Source organism: Budorcas taxicolor, chromosome 1 (assembly GCF_023091745.1).
Source record: "Budorcas taxicolor isolate Tak-1 chromosome 1, Takin1.1, whole genome shotgun sequence".
Lineage (NCBI taxonomy): Eukaryota > Metazoa > Chordata > Mammalia > Artiodactyla > Bovidae > Budorcas > Budorcas taxicolor.
In genome coordinates this window covers 208,664,768-208,684,633 of record NC_068910.1, presented here as the reverse complement: position 1 = coordinate 208,684,633, position 19,866 = coordinate 208,664,768, and the positions used below count along the sequence as shown (strand labels likewise).

At 51.9% G+C, this 19,866-nt stretch overlaps 1 pseudogene; it reads right to left on the bottom strand.

The window, feature by feature from the left end:
- Positions 1–1,964: 1,964 nt before the first annotated feature.
- LOC128053301 (40S ribosomal protein S6-like) lies at positions 1,965–6,402 on the bottom strand (annotated as a pseudogene).
- Positions 6,403–19,866: the final 13,464 nt, after the last annotated feature.

Sequence of the window (19,866 nt, the reverse complement as noted above, 5' to 3'; positions counted from 1 at the left end):
CCCTTCCAGCCTTTGTCCCGTCAAGCCCATCTACCTGGGCCCACCGTCACCCCCAGGCTCCCTCTCCACCAACACCTTCCCTCCTGGGGCACCGACTCCACACTGCAGTCCGCTCCACCCCTGCTTCGGGGAGCCCTGCCGTGTCCTGCTCTGGCTTCTCCCCTCCTTCCTGGCAGGGGTGGGGCCCTGGGGCTCACCGCTGCATGTAGGCAGCTCTCAGCATCTGGGCGAGCCGGTCAGGCCCCGGCACCCTGGGTTCCTCAACTGAACAGGGGCTGGCTAGGCTAATGTGGCCCCCGTGGGTGAGGACAGGCAGGTTCCACCTCTGCCCACAGACACAGCTCCTCTGGGGCAGTCATTCTCTAGACACAAAACACCAGGGTGTCCTCAGCCTCACCTCTTTGTTGAATGGACTTGTTGGGTGAAGGAACAACGTGTGAAACACACGGAGCCGGGAGATTCCCGGACGGGAGTGTCTGGTGTGACACTGAGGGGCGCTGGGCTGAGTGACCCTCAGAGTGGCAGGGGTGCAGCCCCCCTGGCTGGCACCCTGCACCCGTCCATCATGGTGGATCCCATGCTGGGGGGATCTTGCAGGGGCTCCAAAGTGACTGAGCAGCTTCAGTTGGTCCTGCTTAAACATTCTCCTCCCGTGAGTCCCCAGGGGTCTCAAGACTTGCACCTCTGATCAGGATCCCAGATCAGGGCAGCTCAGCTCCACCCTCCAAGGGGCGCAGGGAGCGGGGTGGGTGGGGTGGTGGGGATGGGGGGCCGCAGCTTGGCGAGAGGAGCAGAGGCCAGGGGTGAGACCTGACCACCTCCGTCCCTCTGCACAGGTTGCTGCCATTGTGGCTGGGGAAGGCCCTATTGGAGCAGCTCCCGTGGGGCCCTGGCAGCAGCACAGTGGGGGCACCCGGGCCTGTGGAGTGGGGACCTCAGCCCGGGAGCTGCCAGGCAGGGGTGCCCTGGGGCAGCCAGACCAGATTGTGAGCCCCACACGCTGCAGGGGTGCGTGCCCACAGCCTGTCCCCACCCCACGGGGCTCAGCCAAGCTGTGTGTGAGCGACTGGACGACCCTGTGGCTTGGGCTGGCTCCAGGGAGCGGTGGTGACACATTCCTTTCAAGTTGGTGTGAGCGTGTGTGTGCGGGTGTGGGCTTACCCTCCTGGCAGAGGACCTGACATTGGAACCAGCTTGGAGGGAGAGGAGAGACGGAGAACTGCCTTCCTGGTGGCTCTTTGAAATGCTGGGTGATGTACTCGACGAGCTGGAACCACATGAAACACTTGAAGCTTTGGGGCAGAGCAGTCTCGGGGATTCTCGCGGGGTTCTCCTGGGGCAGCTTTGCGGGTGCCAGCATGGGAGGGAGTCCCACCTGCAGACCCCGGGCGCCACCTCGCCCAGCCCGGCCCTTTCTGCTCAGGGCGGGTGCCCCCCTACACACACGTGTGCACACATGGGCTCCTTGGGGCAAGAAGCCTTGAGGCCTGGTGGAGGGTGAGCGCCAGCCCCCACCCACCAGACCCTCCAGTATCCAGGGAGGAGGAGACCACCTGAGGTCCTGCCCTGTGGGACATGGTGGGCATGGAGCTCGGCCTTCACGTCCCCCACCCCCTGCACCCCCTGGGCACTGCCCAGCGCCCAGAGGGCTGACAAGGACCATTGGGCCTGGGCTGCAGGGACAAGGGAGGGAGGGAGTCCCAGGCCTACTGCACGGAGCTGAGATCACCGGGTTGTGATCGCTGCCAGCCCGGATCAGCCCCAGCCAACCAGAGCCCCGCTTCGGGGGAGGATGGGGTGAATCCCCTTCTGTCCACTCTTCCCCAGACTGTGGGGAAACACTGAGTCTTCCCTCGGCCAAACCAGGCCCCAAACTGGAGAGCACAGATGCCCCCGAAAGCAGGGCCTGAGCCAGGATAGTGGAGGGAGGAGGTGGTGGACCAGGCCTCAGTCTTAGAGCACCCTCAACACTGGGCCCGCAGGGAGCCTTCGGGGCCAGCCTTCTGCGCTGGGGCCTGCAGGTGGTCAAGAGAGTGGACACGTTCTCGAACCAGGGCCCTGGGTCTTTGGAACCACTTGGGAGAGGGCCTGCCTTCCCACCCACATCCTCACCTCTGTCTCCTCTTCCTGCCTTCAGCCAGGCCACCCCATCACATTAGCTCTGCCCGCTGTGGACGCGGAATCCGTGTGGGCGAGCCAAGTGAGGTGCTGGCTGGGTGTTCACTGCTGCCCAGGGCCGAGGGGACACACAAACGGGGCCAGCCGGTCATTGCCGGGAGATAATAATTGCCCCCAGATCCCTCGCCTTTTGAAGCACAGGCCAAGTCCTGCTGCTCCTGTGCTGTGAAGCCCAAGGGCTTCTGGTCAGTGGAGGACAGGCCATCTCGGGAGAGTCTGGCACCACCACCCCCGACCCCATGCTGAGTTGCGCCCCTCCCCGCCCCCCCCCCCCGCCCCCCGCCACTCTGGGTCGTCTTCAGGACGCTGCTTAGACTTCACTCACTCTGAGGATGCCTGCCCCGCCCTGCCACCTGCCTGCACCCACGAGCACCGTTTCCATGTTAATCCCTCAAGGCAGTTGCATTTCCGGATTTTCTGTAATTACACCATCCGGTGTTTGTGGGTAATCCCGTCAGCCTGTGGTGCAGTTCCTCCTGAAATTATCTGCTCCGCCAGCCTGGCAGCGCTCATGAGGCTGTGGAGCGGGCTTCTCCCAGTGTCTTGGTTTTGGCACCAGAGTCAAGGCCTCAAGGATCGTTTGAAGAATCTCCACTCTGTTTCCTTACTGGATCACCTGTTTCTTGGAAGTTGGTTAGAACTCACCTGTTAAACTACTTGGACCTGCTGTTTTCTTTGGGGATTTTTTTGTTGTTGTTTTTAACATGTAAGCTATATATAGTGTTGTATGTAAAACGGATTTCTTGGGACTTCCCTGGCAGTCCAGTGGTTAAGAATCTGCATTCCAGTGCAGGGGACGCAGGTTTGATCCCTGGTCAGGGAACTAAGATCCCATATGCCTTAGAGCAACTACAACTACTGAGCCCACACAGTCTGGAGCAGCGCGCGGCAACTGGAGAAGCCTGAGTGCCACAGCCAAAAAGCCCAGCACAGCACCCCGCCCAACCAAATTTTTTTAAATGAAAGTAAGGTTGACGCAAAATGATTTTTGAAAAGTGGATTTCTTATAGATAGCACATCCTGGGATCTTGTTTTTATGGTTTTACTGTCTTTATCCAGTGTGACAATCTCTCTTCTAATTATTATTTCTAATTATCTCTCTTCTAATAATTAGTATATTTCCATTTAATACAATCATTGAGGTGCTTGGACCTGTCTACAGCTTTATCTGCTTTCTGTCTGCTCCTCTGGCTGGGATATTTGTTTCTGTTTTCCCGCCTTGTTTGGGGTTATTTGAACTTTTTTCCGGTATTCCATTTAGTTTATTAGCTTTTGAAATATATGTATTGTGTGATATGTGTAAAGATTTATTGTGTTATCTTTTAGTGATTGCTCTAGGGATTATAATAGATATACCTGACTTTGTGAATCTTCATTGGAAGGACTGTTGCTGAAGCTGAAGTGTCAATATTTTGGTCACCAGATGCGAAAGACCCTGATGCTGGGAAAGATTGGGGACAAGAGGAGAAGGGGATGACGGAGGATGAGATAGTTGGATGGCATCACAGATTCAATGGACATGAGTTCAAGAAAGCTCCAGGAGATAGTGAACGACAGGGGAGCCTGGTATGCTAAAGTCCTTGGGGTCGCAAAGAGTTGGACTCGACTTGGTGACTGGACAGCAACAACAAAAGTTAATATTTAAGGGACACCCAGAATCCTATACCCGTTCAAGACCCCCCATTTGTCACTGAGTAACATGCCCACGGGGATCACCCAGATGATGTTCTAGCTTTTGCTTTCAGGAGTCAGTTATTTAAAGGCTTTGAAGGAGGCAGTTCAATTCAGTTGCTCAGTTGTGTCTGACTGAGGTTTGTCTCCAAACCCCATGGATTGCAGTACGCCAGGCTTCCCTGTCCATCACCAACTCCTGGAGCTTACACATTTCCATCCATCGGTGATGCCATCCAACCATCTTATCCTCTGTTGTCCCCTTCTCCTGCCTTCAACCCCCCTTCCCAGCATCAGGGTCTTTTCCAATAAGTCAGTTCTTCACATCAAGTGGCCAAAGTATTGGGAGTTTCAGCTTCAGCATCAGTCCTTCCAATGAATATTCAGGACTGATTTCCTTTAGGATGGACTGGTTGGATCTCCTTGCAGTCCGAGGGACTCTCAAGAGTCTTCTCCAACACCACAGTTCAAAAGCATCAATTCTTCAGTGCTCAGCTTTCTTCATAGTCCAATTCTAACATCCATACATGACCGCAGGAAAAACCATAGCTTTGACTGGATGGACTTTGTTGGCAAAGTACTGTCTCTGCTTTTTAATATGCTGTCTAGGTTGGTCATAGCTTTTCTTCCAAGAAGCAAGCGTCTTTTTTTTTTTCTTTTCTTTTTTTCTATTTTTTTTTAAATTGAAGGATAATTGCTTTACAGAATTTTGTTGTTTTCTGTCAAACTTCAACACGAACCAGCCATAGGTATACATATATCCCCTCTCTTTTGAACCTCCCTCCCATCTCCTGCCCCATCCCACCCCTCTAGGTTGATACAAAGCCCCTGTTTGAATTTCCTGAGCTACACAGCAAATTCCTGTTGGTTATCTATTTTACATATGGTAATGTAAGTTTCCATGTTACTCTTTCTATACATCTTGCCCTCTCCTCCCCTCTCCCCATGTCCGTAAGTCTATTCTCTATGGCTTTCTTCTCCATTGCCGCCCTGTAAATAAGTTCTTTGGTACCATTCTTCTAGATTCTGTATATATGTGTTAGAATACGATATTTATGTTTCTCTTTCTGACTCACTTTACTCTGTATAATAGGTTCTAGGTTCATCCACCTCAGAACTGACTCAAATGTGTTTCTTTTTATGGCTGAGTAATATTCCATTGTGTATATGCACCACAGCTTCTTTATCCATTCATCTGTTGATGGACATCTAGGTTGCTTCCATGTTCTAGCTATTGTAAATAGTGCTACAATGAACAATGGGATACATGTGTCTTTTTAAATTTTGGTTTCCTCAGGGTATACGCCTAGGAGTGGGATTGCTGGGTCATATGGTGGTTTTATTCCTAGTTTTTTAAGGAATCTCCATACCATCCTCATAGTGGCTGTATCAATTTACATTCCCATCAACACTGCAAGAGCATTCCCTTTTCTTCACACCCTCTCCAGCATTTACTGTTTGTAGACTTTTTTAAAATATAAATTTATTTATTTTAATTGGAGGTTAATTACTTTACAATATTGTATTGGTTTTGCCATACATCAACATGAATCCACCACAGGTATACACACCGAGGAAACCAGAATTGAAAGAGACACGTGTACCCCAGTGTTCATTGCAGCACTGTTTATAATAGCCAGGACATGGAAGCAACCTAGATGTCCATCAGCAGATGAATGGATAAGAAAGCTGTGGTACATATACACAATGGAGTATTACTCAGCCATTAAAAAGAATACATTTGAATCAGTTCTAATGAGGTGGATGAAACTGGAGCTGATTATACAGAGTGAAATAAGCCAGAAAGAAAAACACCAATACAGTATACTAACACATATATATGGAATTTAGAAAGATGGTAATGATAACCCTGTATGCAAGACAGCAAAAGAGACACAGATGTATAGAACAGACTTCTTTATTTTTCTTAGTACGCTGTTTCTTCAGAGCAATATGCCAGCGTTTGTGTTGTAGAACTCGTGGAGTCACGAGATGCTGAATCTTGGGTGCTTTAGTCCTAGGTTTCTTACCATCTTTGTTTAGGGGCTTTTGCACAGCATATTGGCGGACATCATCTTTAGAGAGACTGAAAAGTTTGCAGATTCTGCCAGCTCTTTTGGGACCCAGGCGACGAGGCACTGTAGTATCGGTGAGTCCAGGAATATCCTTCTCCCCCTTTTTCACGATGACCAAATTGAGAACACTCAGATTGGCATCCGCAGTGCAACCCCGTACAGATTTGCGCTTTCTCTCTGCAGTCCTCCTTGGTCATTAACAGGAACGCCCCTTACTCAGTAGCAGGCAAACTCGGCCGTGGGTCAAGACACCCTGCTTCATGGGGAAACCCTGCTTATCATTCCCGCCATCGATTCGGACCACATAACCCTTCCATTCTTCACCCAGAGCATCAGCAGCAACTTCTGTGGCCATTCGCTTCTCGTAGAAGATACAGTTTTCGTTCATCGTCCACTTCAATAGCTTCTGGCAGCCAGTGGCCGGGAAAGAGATGTTCAGCTTCATTCTGAAGCGGCCGACAGCCTCCAAGGCGCCAAGAAAAAGAGCTATCATATGGTTTTTATCTTTCAATTTGTTAATATGGTATATCACATTGATTGATTTGCATATATTGAAGAATCCTTGCATTCCTGGAATAAACCCAACTTGATCATGGTGTATGAGCTTTTTGAAGTGTTGCTGAATTCTGTTTGCTAAAATTTTGTTGAGGAATTTTGCATCTATGTTCATCAGTGATATTAACCTGTAGTTTTCTTTTTTTGTGTTATCTCTGTCTGGTTTTGGTATCAGGGTGATGTGGCCTTGTAGAGTGAGTTTGGAAGTGTTCCTTCCTTTGCAATTTTTTTGAAAGAGTTTTAGAAGGATAGATATTAGCTCTTCTCTAAATGTTTGATAAAATTCTCTTGTGAAGCCATCTGGTCCTGGGCTTTTGTTTTTTGGGAGATGTTTGATCACAGCTTCAATTTCAGTGCTTGTAATTGGGTTGTTCATAATTTCTTTCTTCCTGGTTCAGTCTTGGAAGATTGAACTTTTTGGAGAATGTTTCCATTTCTTCCAGGTTATCCACTTTATTGTCATATAGTTGCTCATAATAGTCACTTATAATCCTTTATATTTCTGCATTGTCTGTTGTAACCTCTTTTTCATTTCAAATTTTGTTGATTTGATTCTTCTCTCTTTTTTTCTTGAGGAGTCTGGCTAAAGGTTTGTCAATTTTGTTTATCTTCTGAAAGAACTAGCTTTTAGTTTTATTAATCTTTACTATTATTTTTCATTTATTTCTGCTTGGATCTTTATGATTTCATTCCTTCTGCTAATTTTGTTTTTTTTGTTCTCCGTTTTCCAGTTGTTTTAGGCGTGAAGTTAGGTTGTCTATTCGATGTTTTTCTTGTTTCTTGAGGCAGGATTGTGTTGTGTAAACTTCCCTCTTAGAACTGCTTTCACTGCATCCCATAGGTTTTGAGTTGTGTTTTCATTGTCATTTGTTTCTAGACATTTTTTGATTTCCCTTTTGATTTCTTTAGTAACCTGTTGGTTATTTAGAAACGTGTTGTTTCATCTCCATGTGTTTGTGTTTCTTACAGTTTTTTTCTGTAATTGATATCTAGTCTCATAGCTTTGTGGTTGGAGAAGATGCTTGATATGGTTTCAATTTTCTTAAATTTACTGAGGTTTGATTTGTGACCCAAGATGTGGTCTACCCTGGAGAATGTTCCATGTGCACTTGAGAAGAAGTTGTATTCTCCTGGATTTGGATGGAATGTCCTGAAGATATCAATGAGATCCATCTCATCTAATGTGTCATTTAAGACTTGTGTTTCCTTACTAATTTTCTGTTTTGATAATCTGTCCATTGGTGTGAGAGGGGTGTTAAAGTCTCCTACTATTATTGTGTTACTGTCAATTTCTCCTTTTATGTCTGTTAGTGTTTGTCTTATGTATTGAGGTGCTCCTGTGTTGGGTGCATAGATATTTACAATTGTTACATCTTCTTCTTGGCTTGATCCCTTGATCATTATGTAGTGTCCTTCCTTAACTCTTGCAATCTTTATTTTAAGGTCTATTTTGTCTGATATGAGGATTGCTATTCTGGGTTTCTTTTGCCTCCCATTTGCATGGAGTATATTTTTCCATCCTCTTACTTTCAGTCTATATGTGTCTTTAGGTCTGAAGTGGGTTTCCTGTAGACAGCATATATATGGCTCTTATTTTTGTATCCATTCAGCCAGTCTGTGTCTTTTGGTTGGAGCATTTAATCCATTTACATTTAAAGTATTTATTGATATATATGTTCCTGTTGCCATTTTCTTAATTGTTTAGGGTTGATTTTGTAGATCTTTTTTCTTCTGTTGTATTTCTTGACTATATAAGTCCCTCTAACATTTGTTGTAAAGCTGTTTTGGTGGTACTGAATTCTCCTAACTTTTGCTTTTCTGAAAAGCTTTTTATTTCTCCATCAATTTTGAATGAGGTCATTGCCGAGTACAATAATCTTGGTTGTAGATTTTTCCTTTTCAGTACTTTAAATATATCCTGCCATTCCCTTCTGGCCTGGAGAGTTTCTGCTGAAAGATCAGCTGTTAAGTGTATGGGGTTTCCCTTGTATCTTACTTGTTGCTTCTCCCTTGCTGCTTTTAATATTCTTTCTTTGTGATTAGTCTTTGTTAGTTTGATTAGTGTGTGTCTAGTATGTTTCTTCGGGGACTCTCCTCAGTTCTTTTCATTCTTTTTACTTTATTCTACTCTTTGGAAGTTATTTCCACCATTTCATCTTCCAGCTCACTGATTCCTTCTTCTGCTTCAGATATTCTGCTATTGATTCCTTCTAGAGTATTTTTAATTTCAGTAATTGTGTTGTTTGTCTCTGTATGTTTATTCTTTAATTCTTCTATGTCTTTGTTAATTGATTCTTGCATTTTCTCCACTTTGTTCTCAAGGATTTTGATCATCTTTATTATCATTATGTGAATTCTTTTTCAGCAAGTTTGCCTATTTCCTCTTCATTTATTTGAACTTCTGTGTTTCTAGTTTGTTCCTTAATTTCTATAGTGTTTCTCTGCCTTTTCATTATTTTTTGTAAACTTACTGTGTTTGAGGTCTCCTTTTCCCAGGCTTCAAGGTTGAATTCTTTCTTCCTTTTGGTTTCTGCCCTCTAAGGTTGGTCCAGTGGTTTGTGTGAGCTTCTTATAGGGTGAGATCTGTGCTGAGTTTTTGTTTGTTCGTTAGTTTGTTTCTCCTCTGATGGGCAAGGCTGAGTGAGGTGGTGATCCTGTCTGCTGATGATTGGGTTTGTATTTTTTTTGTTTGTTGTTTAGATGAGGCATCCTGCACAGGGTGCTACTGGTGGTTGGGTGATGCCGGGTCTTGTATTCAAGTGGCTTCCTCTGTGTGAGTTCTCACTATTTGATACCCCCTAGGGTTAGTTCTCTGCTAGTCTAGGGTCTTGGAGTCAGTGCTCCCACCCCAAAGGCTCAGGGCTTGATCCCTGGTCAGGAACGAAGATTCCACAAGTGGTTTGTTATGGCATTAAGTGAGATTAAAACAAATATCCCCAAACGAGAAACCAAAGGTGAACCCCAGACAAATGACAGTTACAAAATTAGGCAAATAATAATTAAAGGAATATACGCATATACATATACACCCATGAGCAAAGTCAAAACAGTCCAACAGAAATAAAGTACAGTAGATTGACCTGGAAAACAAAAGAAATCAAAAATTATATTTACCAGTTAAGAACAAAACTAACTAAAGCACAAACTGGAAAGCAAAACTAAAGCAAGGTGCCAACGGGGGAATAAAACAGTGGAAACAGAACTAACAAATATGTTCAGAGGAAAAAAAGAAAGAATAGATATGGAAAGTTAAATAGAGGTAGATGAAGAGGATTTATATACATTAAAGATTAACTGCAAGGGGAAAAGAACAGTAGGAAAGGGAAACAGGAATAAATGTAGGGGAAATATAATAGGTTTAAAAAATTAAAAATTAAAATGATAAAAAAGCGTCTTTTAATTTCATAGCTGCAGTCACCATCTGCAGTGATTTTGGAGCCCCCCCAAAATACCAGCTGTCACTGTTTGCATTGTCTCTCCATCTATTTGCCATGAAGTGATGGGGCCAGATGCCCTGATCTTAGTTTTCTGAACGTTGAGTTTTAAGCCAGCTTTTGAAGGAGGCAAGCAGTATACCATGCTTGGGGAGTTGCTCACTGTTTGTTTTCTTCCCCTGCCTGTGGGGCCTCGTCCCCTGTTGACAGTTGCCTTGAGAGCTTCCTGTGGGCGCTACATCCTCTTTTCTGTCATCCATGCCTGTTGGTTTTGCCCGTGTTCCTGGAGACATCGCGCTCCACGTGGGAAACACTAGATGCATCGTCCCACTGCCTGTTGCCTCTGTGTCCAGTGAGGAGCCATCAAGGCTGGAATTGCTGTCCCCCGAACTCTCCTCCTCCTGATGGCTTCCAGGCTCCGCCCTCCGTCTTTGTTTCTCACACCAGGATGTGTCCGGCCTGGGCCCCCTTTCAGCCTGTTGGGTGTCGCAGTTTATGAGTGTGTATGTTAGAGTGTTTTCCTGAGTGGAGTGGTTGTCCACCATCCTTGCTCCCATCACTTTTCTGTGCTAACTTCTCTCTCCCCTGGACACCAGGAGGTTATTTTAATATTTAAATATTTCACATTATTTGTGGCTTTAGCATCCTCTGTGTAGCCCACACTCTGTGTGGGGGCCCCGCATGGACCTTGGTGTCAGGCCCATCTGAAGACGCAGAGCAGCAAGAGCAAGAACCCCAGGCCCGGCAAGGCCACGGTGCTGTGCACAAGCCTGTGGGCCATCGGCATGGTGGGCAACAGACTCTGGGCATGAGGGTGTCCGCTGTCTGTGGGCAGCCCCCCAGGAGTTGTGGCTGTGGGAGCAGGACAGGGCTTCCTGCCACAATGAGGAGGGTGTGGAGAGCAAGGTGGGTGGCTATGGGGCAGCAGGGGCACCTCAGCTGCTGGAGGGTTTGAGTTGATGGTGGAAAGAGCCAGCTGAGGCTGGTGCTGTCTGGCTGACTGTGTTCCCCCAGCTCCTCTGCAGCAGGAGGCAGCCTCTCCCGCCCCACCCCCACTTCTGATCAGCTGGAGGGGCCAGAAATTCCAGAGTGATGGCTGAGCCAGCAGGTGGCCCAGAGTGGGGCTCTGGCTAGGGGTGAGGGTCAGGGGAGGCTGAAGTCTCAAGGGAGGGAGCCAGGAGAAGGGGCTGGATGGGGTGAGGGAAGCGTCAGCATGTTCTAAACCGGGGCTTTGAGTCCCACTGTGGGGGATGCTGGGAGACTGCAGGGCTCAGCACCCCAGGGTTTTTTAGGTTGACCTTCTGGAAAGTTCTGTTGTGGGGCTAAGTGGAAAAGGGTGGTGGGATGAGGGGCCAGGACTTAGAAGCAGGGGTGGGAGCCCCACTATGGGGATGGTGTCCAGGCTTATCATGGGAGGGGCCGCACGGCTGGGCAGGCAGACAGTGCTGGAGCACGCATTCACGTCTAAGTCCCTGGACGCCCCGCGAGGGTCCCCCAGGCCCCTCATGGCAGGGCAGAGGCCCGCCCTGCTCCGAGTCCCCGCCGGCTGGCATCCTCTCCATCAGATAGCGCCTCTACCCGGCAGCGCTCTGCGCTTGTGGGTTGGCTTCAAGTATTTTCATGTACCCTCGAGAGAATGATTAAAAAGTAATTAACCTAAATTTAGCCTGATTGTCATAAATAAATTAGCCACATGAATCACCTGTGATTTGCCAGCCTGCACATGCCTGGCTCCAGGTGATCGTCACCGCGGGGCAGACAGCTGCCCGCTGCAGGGGAGGAGCCCCAGCCTCGTCGGAGGACTTGGGCCCCCCACCTCCGCCCCACATTACCCACCTGCTGCCACCTTGACAACCATAGGTGGCAAAGGAGGTCCCTGAGAGCTGCCGTCGTCATGCCCCAGGCAGCCTCAGTGATCGAGACGGGCTCCTGCCTGCAGCCCGTGGGCACTGGCTGGCCCCTCTGTCCAGCACTCCAGCCAGGGTCGTCCTCTGGTGGGGAGCCAGTGGGGTCGGCAGATCTGGCTTTGGGGGCTGCTCATGCTGTGCTCAGATGGCCGTGGGGCTCCAGGACGGCCAGGAGGGGTGTGCCTGCTCCTCGAGCGATGTCCCTGTCCCCATCCCTTGGCCGTGGGCTTCTCACCTGCAGGGGCCCCTCCAGGAGGGGAGGGGCTCAGAGCCAGTATGTTATGGAGGGGGCTCTGTACCTGGAAAGAACAAAGACACAACAACAAGCTGAAATGACAGGTCTGTCCCCGTCTCGGCGAAGATATCTCTGGTGGGTCCACACCCAACAGCAAAGTATGGAAACAGCTGTGGCCACTTGGGTCTGGGCCTATGTTGATGACCCGGTGGCGTCAGACGTGTAACAAGGACAGATGTGTTAGTCACTCATTGTTTTACATTTATCTGGTAAAATTTATATTCCTTACCCTTATTTCAAGGAATCACTATTTACATCATATTCAATTTTCATTAAATTGGTGTCTGTTAACAGTGCTGCTCTGCAATTGCATTCAAAGTTTACAAAACGTGAATACATTTCCATCAAAAAATAAAGTTAAATAAAAAACAAGGGACTTCCCTGGTGGTCCAGTGATTAAGAATCCCCCTTGGAATACCGGAGACACGCGTCCAATCCCTGGTCAGGGAATTAAGACCCCACGTGCCTTGGAATAACTAAGCCCACATGCAGCTCCAGGAGTTGGTGATGGACAGGGAGGCCTGGCGTGCTGCAGTCCAGGGGGTCTCAAAGAGTTGGACGCGACTGAGTGACTGCACTGACTGAGCCTGAACCACAGCGAGAGTCCGTGCACCACGCGGAAGATCCTACACGCTGCAGTGAAGACCCGATGTAGCCAAACAAATAAATAAATATTTTTTAAAGTATAAGAAACAAACAAAATACTTTTCTGTGTTTTCAAGAAGTGTTGTTCTAAGATACTCAAAGGTATATATTACAAGTAAAATTGCAAATTATGACTGATAATTTACAAAAAACAAAATAATGAGTATAACATGGAAATAAAAATTATTAAAATTAAGCTTTTGAAACTCTAATTGTTCAGGAAATGCAGTTAGATCTTACTGACGGTGCTTTGAAGGAGTGGCTTACCATCTGAGTGCTGAGTAGAAGGGGGCACCAGGGGGTCCCGCTGGATCCGCATGGCTGGATTCTAGCCACAAGGGCTGCAAACCCGCATAGCCCAAGGACTCTGAGACCACCCGTCCATCAGAAGGGGAGCTGGCCTGCTCTGCCCTGCAGCCAGGACTGAACAGATGAGCTCACCTGGTCTCTTCCTCCCATCCAACGGGGGCCCAGGCCCAGCTCTGCAGCCTCACTACCTGCAGGTCCAGCCCTTCCCGGGTAGTGGTCCTGAGCCTGGGACCTGGGTGGGCAGGCTGCGCTGGGCAGGGCCGGTTTCCTCGTGGGTGTCACCTCCCTGTCTTTAGTCTTCAGCGAGTGTGTTGTTCTGTGTGTGACCTGCAGGCATCTGATGTGTGGGCTGCAGCCGCCCAGGGCCACCCCCGCCACCCACCCTTCTGGGATGCAGTCACCTTGCTCGCCACCTGCTGGCAGAAGCAGTCACACACAGGGCTCAGGACAAGGCCAGGGCCTCCCAGGCCTGGACATACTGGGGGATGGCCGTGTTCACACAGCTTCCCAGCACAGCTCCACACAGCTTCCCAGCACAGCTCTCGGGTCAGGTCTCCCCTCTCACCTCCCTCACCGGGCACCACTCCCTCCCCCCAAGGACTCACCTGGGGCCTGTGATGTCGCCTGGGGAGGAGCCCACCTGCCAAGATTTCCCTCAGCTGTATGTTTAATTAAAAAAAAAACAAACCACTTTTTACCTTTTAAGTTTTGTAAATGCACGAGTAAGTGTGACTGCGCCAGCCACCTCTACGTCTGTCCAGGAAGCTGGAGTGCACGCCAGGCAGACTCTCCCTGGAAGGGTGTCCAGGTCTGGGGTGGAGGAGCCAGGAGCCCTCAGCTGGGACCTGCCGGTCCTCTGTGGTGGCATCAGGAGGTGACAGTGACCTCCCACCTGCCAGCGCAGTTCTAATGCAGCCCGCTGCTGTTCACTCCTAGGGTCTGCGGCCCCCCACCTCTGCTCTGCCGGCCTGGCCCTAGCTCACAGTGCTCCCGGCACTATAGCCCAGCGTTTCCCCGGGCGAGGGTCTGCCTTTCTCCTCTAACTGCCTGCACCGCCTGGATTTGGGTTCTGAGTGCCCAGCAGCCACTGGGATGAGGCTGCACACCAGCCATGTCTCCGCCCCTCTAGGATGGGGCTCCCCCACTCAGCTCTGACGAGAATTACTTTCCTGGACTTCCGCAGTCAGGACTGAGGTCTCGCAGAGAGTGTAGCCCCTGGGGGTGCTCCCACCTCATTTCAGGAGCCTGGGCGCCACCATCTGATGTGAGGGCTCAGCCAGGCTGGAAGCTGAGGTTCACTGGCCCAGAAGGACTCGTCCAGTGGTCAGGCCCCGTGTCCTTGTCCAGGGGCCGACTGATGACTTGAGGGAGCAGTCAGACCTGAGTTTGGGCCTGGATCCTATCACTGGAGCTAGAGCCTGGTGCTCAGGGGCTCGTGGTAAACAGGACCAGTGACTGTTGTGTCACTTATCACCATTGCTGCCACTGACCTCCTGGGGTCCTCCAGGGCGGAGTCTGGAGTAACAGGCACCTTCTAGTAGGTTGCCTTCCAGCGTCCCCCTCCGCCTGCCGCTGCCCCTACTGCAGACAGAGCATCGCCTGCACGGGAACCTCACCCTCCTCGTCTGCACGTGCACCACGTGTCCAGACGAGTTGCCAGCCCCTCATTAGCGATGGCAGCGGGCGACAGTCCCGCTCGGAACCTGTCCAGTCTCCTCCCTTCAGCCACCTGGAGATACAGTCACTCACCTGGTCGGCCCAGATCCTATTGAAGCCGCAGGCCTGCCCCCGGCACGCATCACCTGCAGCGGAAGGTGACGCACAAACCTCGGAATCTCGTGGGGCTGTTGTCCCTACTGGTTAGACGGCCACACACGCGTGTGCACATACCCACACAGGCAATTGCATACATATGTGCACACATGCAGACATGCACAGAGACAGCTGGGAACAGACTTCCTCATGAGGCTGGATGGAGCAGCCCAGATGTGGCCCTCTGGGCAGTGTGTCCAGCATGACCCTGCCTCCGCAGGCAGTGGGCCATCGAGGTTCCAGGAGCCGCCCATGTGGAGTGGCATCTTCACAGGCCACTCCTACTGGTGGGGAGCAGGTAGGGGGGAGATAAGGAGGCCGGTCAGCTGGAAGCCGTGCTGAGGGCAGCCCTGAAGATGGTGACTGGATGCACTCGAGGTTGATTTCAGAGAAGAACCAACGGGATTTGCTGTGGGTCTGAGGAGAAGCAGAGGCGAGGGACTAAGGCCGCTGGCTGAAGTCGGGTGGCCAAGAGATGGGAGTGCTGGGGCAGTGTAAACTGAGAGATGTTTGTTTGGGGCCTGGGCCCTTCTCCCCTAATTTGGTAATACCCCCACCCCAGTTCCTGGTTGTTCAGCAGAAAAGAATTGGACTGTGATGCAGGAGACATAGGAGACCCAGGTTCCATCTCTGGGTCTCATCCCTGGAGGAGGGCAAGGCAACCCAGTCCAGTGTTCTTGCCTGGAGAATCCCGCGGACAGAGGAGCCTGATGGGCTACAATCCATGGGGTCACAGAGTCAGATACAACTTAACAACTGAGCACACACACGCCCCAGTTACCTTTGGGATTTGCTTCCCTCCACTGAGTGCAATGGTTGGGACCGGGAGCCCGTGACCCACTCTTCAGCCACTGGGACTGTGCCTCGGTGGTGGGAGCCTGAACCAAGAGTCCTGGGACAGACACATCCTGAGCAAACAGGTCCTCTCTGTGTGGACGTCCTGTGGTCTTGTGACCCTGGAGCCCCCACCCACTTCCGTCCCCCAGGAGCCCACCACCAGGGCCTCTGAAACATTCACCCTGAGACACACACGTCCTATCCAAAGCTCTGGGGTCGATAGCAGGTTGGAAGCACAAATCCCAGGAGTGAAACGGCTGAGGTCGGAAAGGGCTGGGCTTCCAAGGGGACGTTCTAGCCTGTGCTGCTTGCCTGTGATTGGTCTGTGTGTCCTGCTGAATTCTGTAGGGGCACTGTACCCCCTCACCCATGCCCTCACCCCTCCTGCTTGGTGGACGCAGCTCGACTGTCTGGCACACACATGCCTGGTGTTTAATTCTGCCTGTTGCACACACACACCAGCCCCGAGGAGGAGGGGTTAACCCTGCCAAAACCCACTCCTTCGCAGCAGGAAACCAGCCGCTTGTGTTGGTTTGTGAGCAAGAGCAGATGCTCACCACCTGATGGATGGGTAGGGTGCAGAGCGTGGAGAGGGCACAGTCAGTGTCCGCGTCCACAGCCGGAAATGTCAGAGCTCTGATGGGGGCCCTCTGCTGCTCAGAGGTGGTGAGGGCTGGCTAGTGCTCCAGTCTGGGGTCTGAGTCCTGGATGGGGGGTGGTGCAGGGGTTTGGCAGGCTGCAGCCAGGTCTTCTGGGGCTTAGGGGAGGCCTACCCCCACTGCAGGTAGGCCGTCCACCCCAGGCGCCCGCCAGGACCTCAATGAGCCATCAGTGGGGCCGGGACTCGGTTCACTGATTCATTCACTTGGTATGAACCTGTGTGCTGCTCAGTCTGGTGGTGCTGAGAATAACTAACTGTAAGGCCACTGCACACATCTTAGAACGATGTGGCCAAGTGTTTCACACCATGGGCAGGGGCTGGACGGCCCATGTTATCCCTGGACACAGGCTCCGAAGGCCCAGACCCCACACCTCAGGACCATTTCACCCAAGGGTCATGTGGGCGCTGATTGGTGGAAGAGCCAGGTAAGCATGGACCCTGCAGGATGGAGCCGGCAGGGCCATCACGTGGAGACTGGGAGGGCGGCCATGCTTCTCGTGGGGGCTCCTGGGACCCACCAGGGAGGAGTCAGGGGTCGGCTGGGTCAGTGGTGAGTGTCCTGTGTCTGGAGACCCCTGGCCAGGTTCACCCAACTTGAAGGGGACCCAGGCACCCTGATCCCCAAAACCTGGCTAACAACTGAGCACTGGCGTTTGCCTTTCCTGCTCCCCATTGAGGGTGGCAGGCGGTGGTCGATACGAGACATGGGTGACAGCGTTCAGTGGGTGAGGGCGCCCGACGCCCAGGCTTCCAAGCTAAGTGCACGCCGAGTGCCCCTGGTCTCAGGGCAACCTGATGGGGACTCTGCACGCGTGCCCTGTCCCAGGAGCAGGCAGCCCTCCACCCCACACAAAGCCTTAAGAGGGTCTCTGTGTCCAGGACACTCCGGGGGCCGCAGGGTCAGGTGCAGCCCAGCAGCAGCACACTGCTGTCAGCGCTCGGCTCTGGGGCTGGCCCGGGCGCTCGGCCCGCTCACCAGCAAGGTCTTTGGGCACTCGCATGGGACAGCTATGCTGACTGAGAAGGACCTCGAACAGCTCATGGCCTAAGTGACAGGAAAGGGTGGGTGGGAGACAGACAGATGGAATCAGGCTATGGTCCCGAGTGGGTTTTTTGTTCTTTTTAGATAAAATTCACATGACATAAAATCACTGGTTTTAAAGTGACCGTCCAGCGGCATGTAACACATTCACATCATCATGCTGCCACCCCCTCTGCCCAGTTCCAGAACATATCCATGACCCCACAGATGACCCCGCACCCATCAGCCGTCACCGCCTTCCCGCCCTCTGCTAGCACCCAGGGATCCGCTCTTTGCCGCCGTTCTGGGGGCTGGCTGCCTCCGTGGAGCATGGGGCTTTGAGGTCCTGCCACAGTGCAGCTGTCTAGGGGGAAGGCAGTGCCCAGCAGGGCCTCTGGGTGGCCGTTGGGGAACCCAGGGCTCTGCCTCATTTCTGTCCTCCCCGCCGACGTTCTGGCACCCTGACGCCTACTGCCGAGCAGCGCCCCGGGTCCACGCCTCCCACACTGAGGTTCCTCGGCCTTCCTGCTGCAGGTGCTCAGGCCCCAGCCTTCCTCCTCCAGCCTCAGGCCCCTCCTTCCCCCTCCCCACAGCTGCTCCCAGCATCAGCACCACCCAGAGGGCTTGTTGAATCAGGACTGGGCCCCGGAGCCTGGGTGAGGCCCGAGAATTTGCCTTTCTAACGAGTACCCAGGTGATGCCCCTGGGGCTGCTCTCCCGCCCTGGGCACCGGGAACCTCACCTGCAGGTGCTGCCCGCCTCTAACTCAGGTCTGGCCAGGCCCTGGCAGAGCGGGGCCTGCGTGAGGCACAGCCGAGAGCAGGCTTGTCTGCCCGACACCCAGAGGACAGCACGGGGCGGGGACCCGGTTTCTCGAAGGCAGGCTCCACTGCCCATGCTTATGATGAACCGAGGTCCCATAGTTTTATTGAGAAAGGCTCCTGTGGGCCATCCTATCACACTTCTCTGCAACAAATGCCAATTGAAACTAACATCTAGGGAGTTCTGTGAACATCAGGCCCTCAGTGTTCAATAGTTTCCTTTAGATTTTTCTGGATTTTCCCTTAAGTTGATCTTAGTACAAAATGCACAAACCTGCAATATTATAATTATATTTTTGAAAAATATGTAAAACCACAATAGGCTTTTTTTTTGTTTGTTTTGAGAATGCATCTCTTGCTCAGATGGGTGTCCGGGTTTTTCTGTGCTTCAGTTATTTGCTTCCCTGGTAGCTCAGTTGGTAAAGAATCCGCCTGCAATGCAGGAGACCCTGGTTCGATTCCTGTGTCTGGAAGATCCCCTGGAGGAGGGTATGGCAACCTACTCCAGTATTCTTGCCTGGAGAATCCCCATGGACAGAGGAGCCTGGCAGGCTATAATCCACGGGGTCACAAAGAGTTGGACATGACTGAGTCACTAACCACAGCGGCAGGATCAAGCAAGGCTTGATGGGCATTAACACTGAATTGACGACATTGCCCCAGGCCGCTCAGAAGCCCAGGTAGTGTCTCATGAGAATTGGAGTTGACACTTCATTGCTGTCAGTTTGGTTGGAATCAGATCAGTACACAGCAGGGCTGGATGGATACGTGAGGTGGCGGCAGGTGGCGGCAGGGGAGGCTGTGTCCGAGCAGCAGAGGACGGGCTGAGGGCCTGCTCTGTGACGCGTCACCCAAACTCAGAGGCTCTAAGACCTGTCTGTCTCTGAGGGTCAGGAGCCTGCAGCTGCTCGGCCGGGTGGTCCCGCTTGGTCGGGCCCTCCGCGGGGCTGGTGTCAAGGTATCCGCCGGGTTCCCCCACTGGAGGGTCCACGTCCACGAGCGCTGGCCTCATCCTGCTGATCGTCAGCTGGGTGCCCTGCCATGTGGCTTCTTCAACGGGGTGGTCTGGATTATTTCACCTGGCAGCTGGGCTCTGAGAGGGAGCGGGGGTAGGGAGAGAGAGGGAGAGAATGGGTCTACCCCCTGAACCTCCAGGCCTGCACCCCAGGGCCACCTGCACTGATTTGGGGATCTTGGCTGCCTTCTCCAAGGGACCCTGCATGGCCTTGGCACACTCCTCACCTTTGCCCCACAGACAGCTGCCCACTGGCCTGGGGCCCACACCATGCAGGGGGTGGGCTGGGCTCTGTGAGAGGGGACAGCTCGGGTACAGAAAGGTCCTTCTTAGGGGCTGAGGGGAGGGGAGACTGGTCGGGCCTCTGGGGTCACAGGCTGGGTCCTGTGGAGGGACAAGAGGCAGTGGCCAGAGGCCGTTCTGGGGCCTGGGTGGTGAGGAGCTTCCTTGCCTGGTGTGCAGCTGCCAGTGTGGTGTGCGGTCAACCGGGGGTGGCATGGCACTCGCCATCCTCGAGCTGTCCTGGCTCCCGGGTGGCGGGCAGCTGGGGGAGACATGAAGACGTGTCCTCTATGCTCCTCCCGCCGTGAGCCCCTGCCACGCTCCTGCCCACCCCACTCAAGGCTCCCC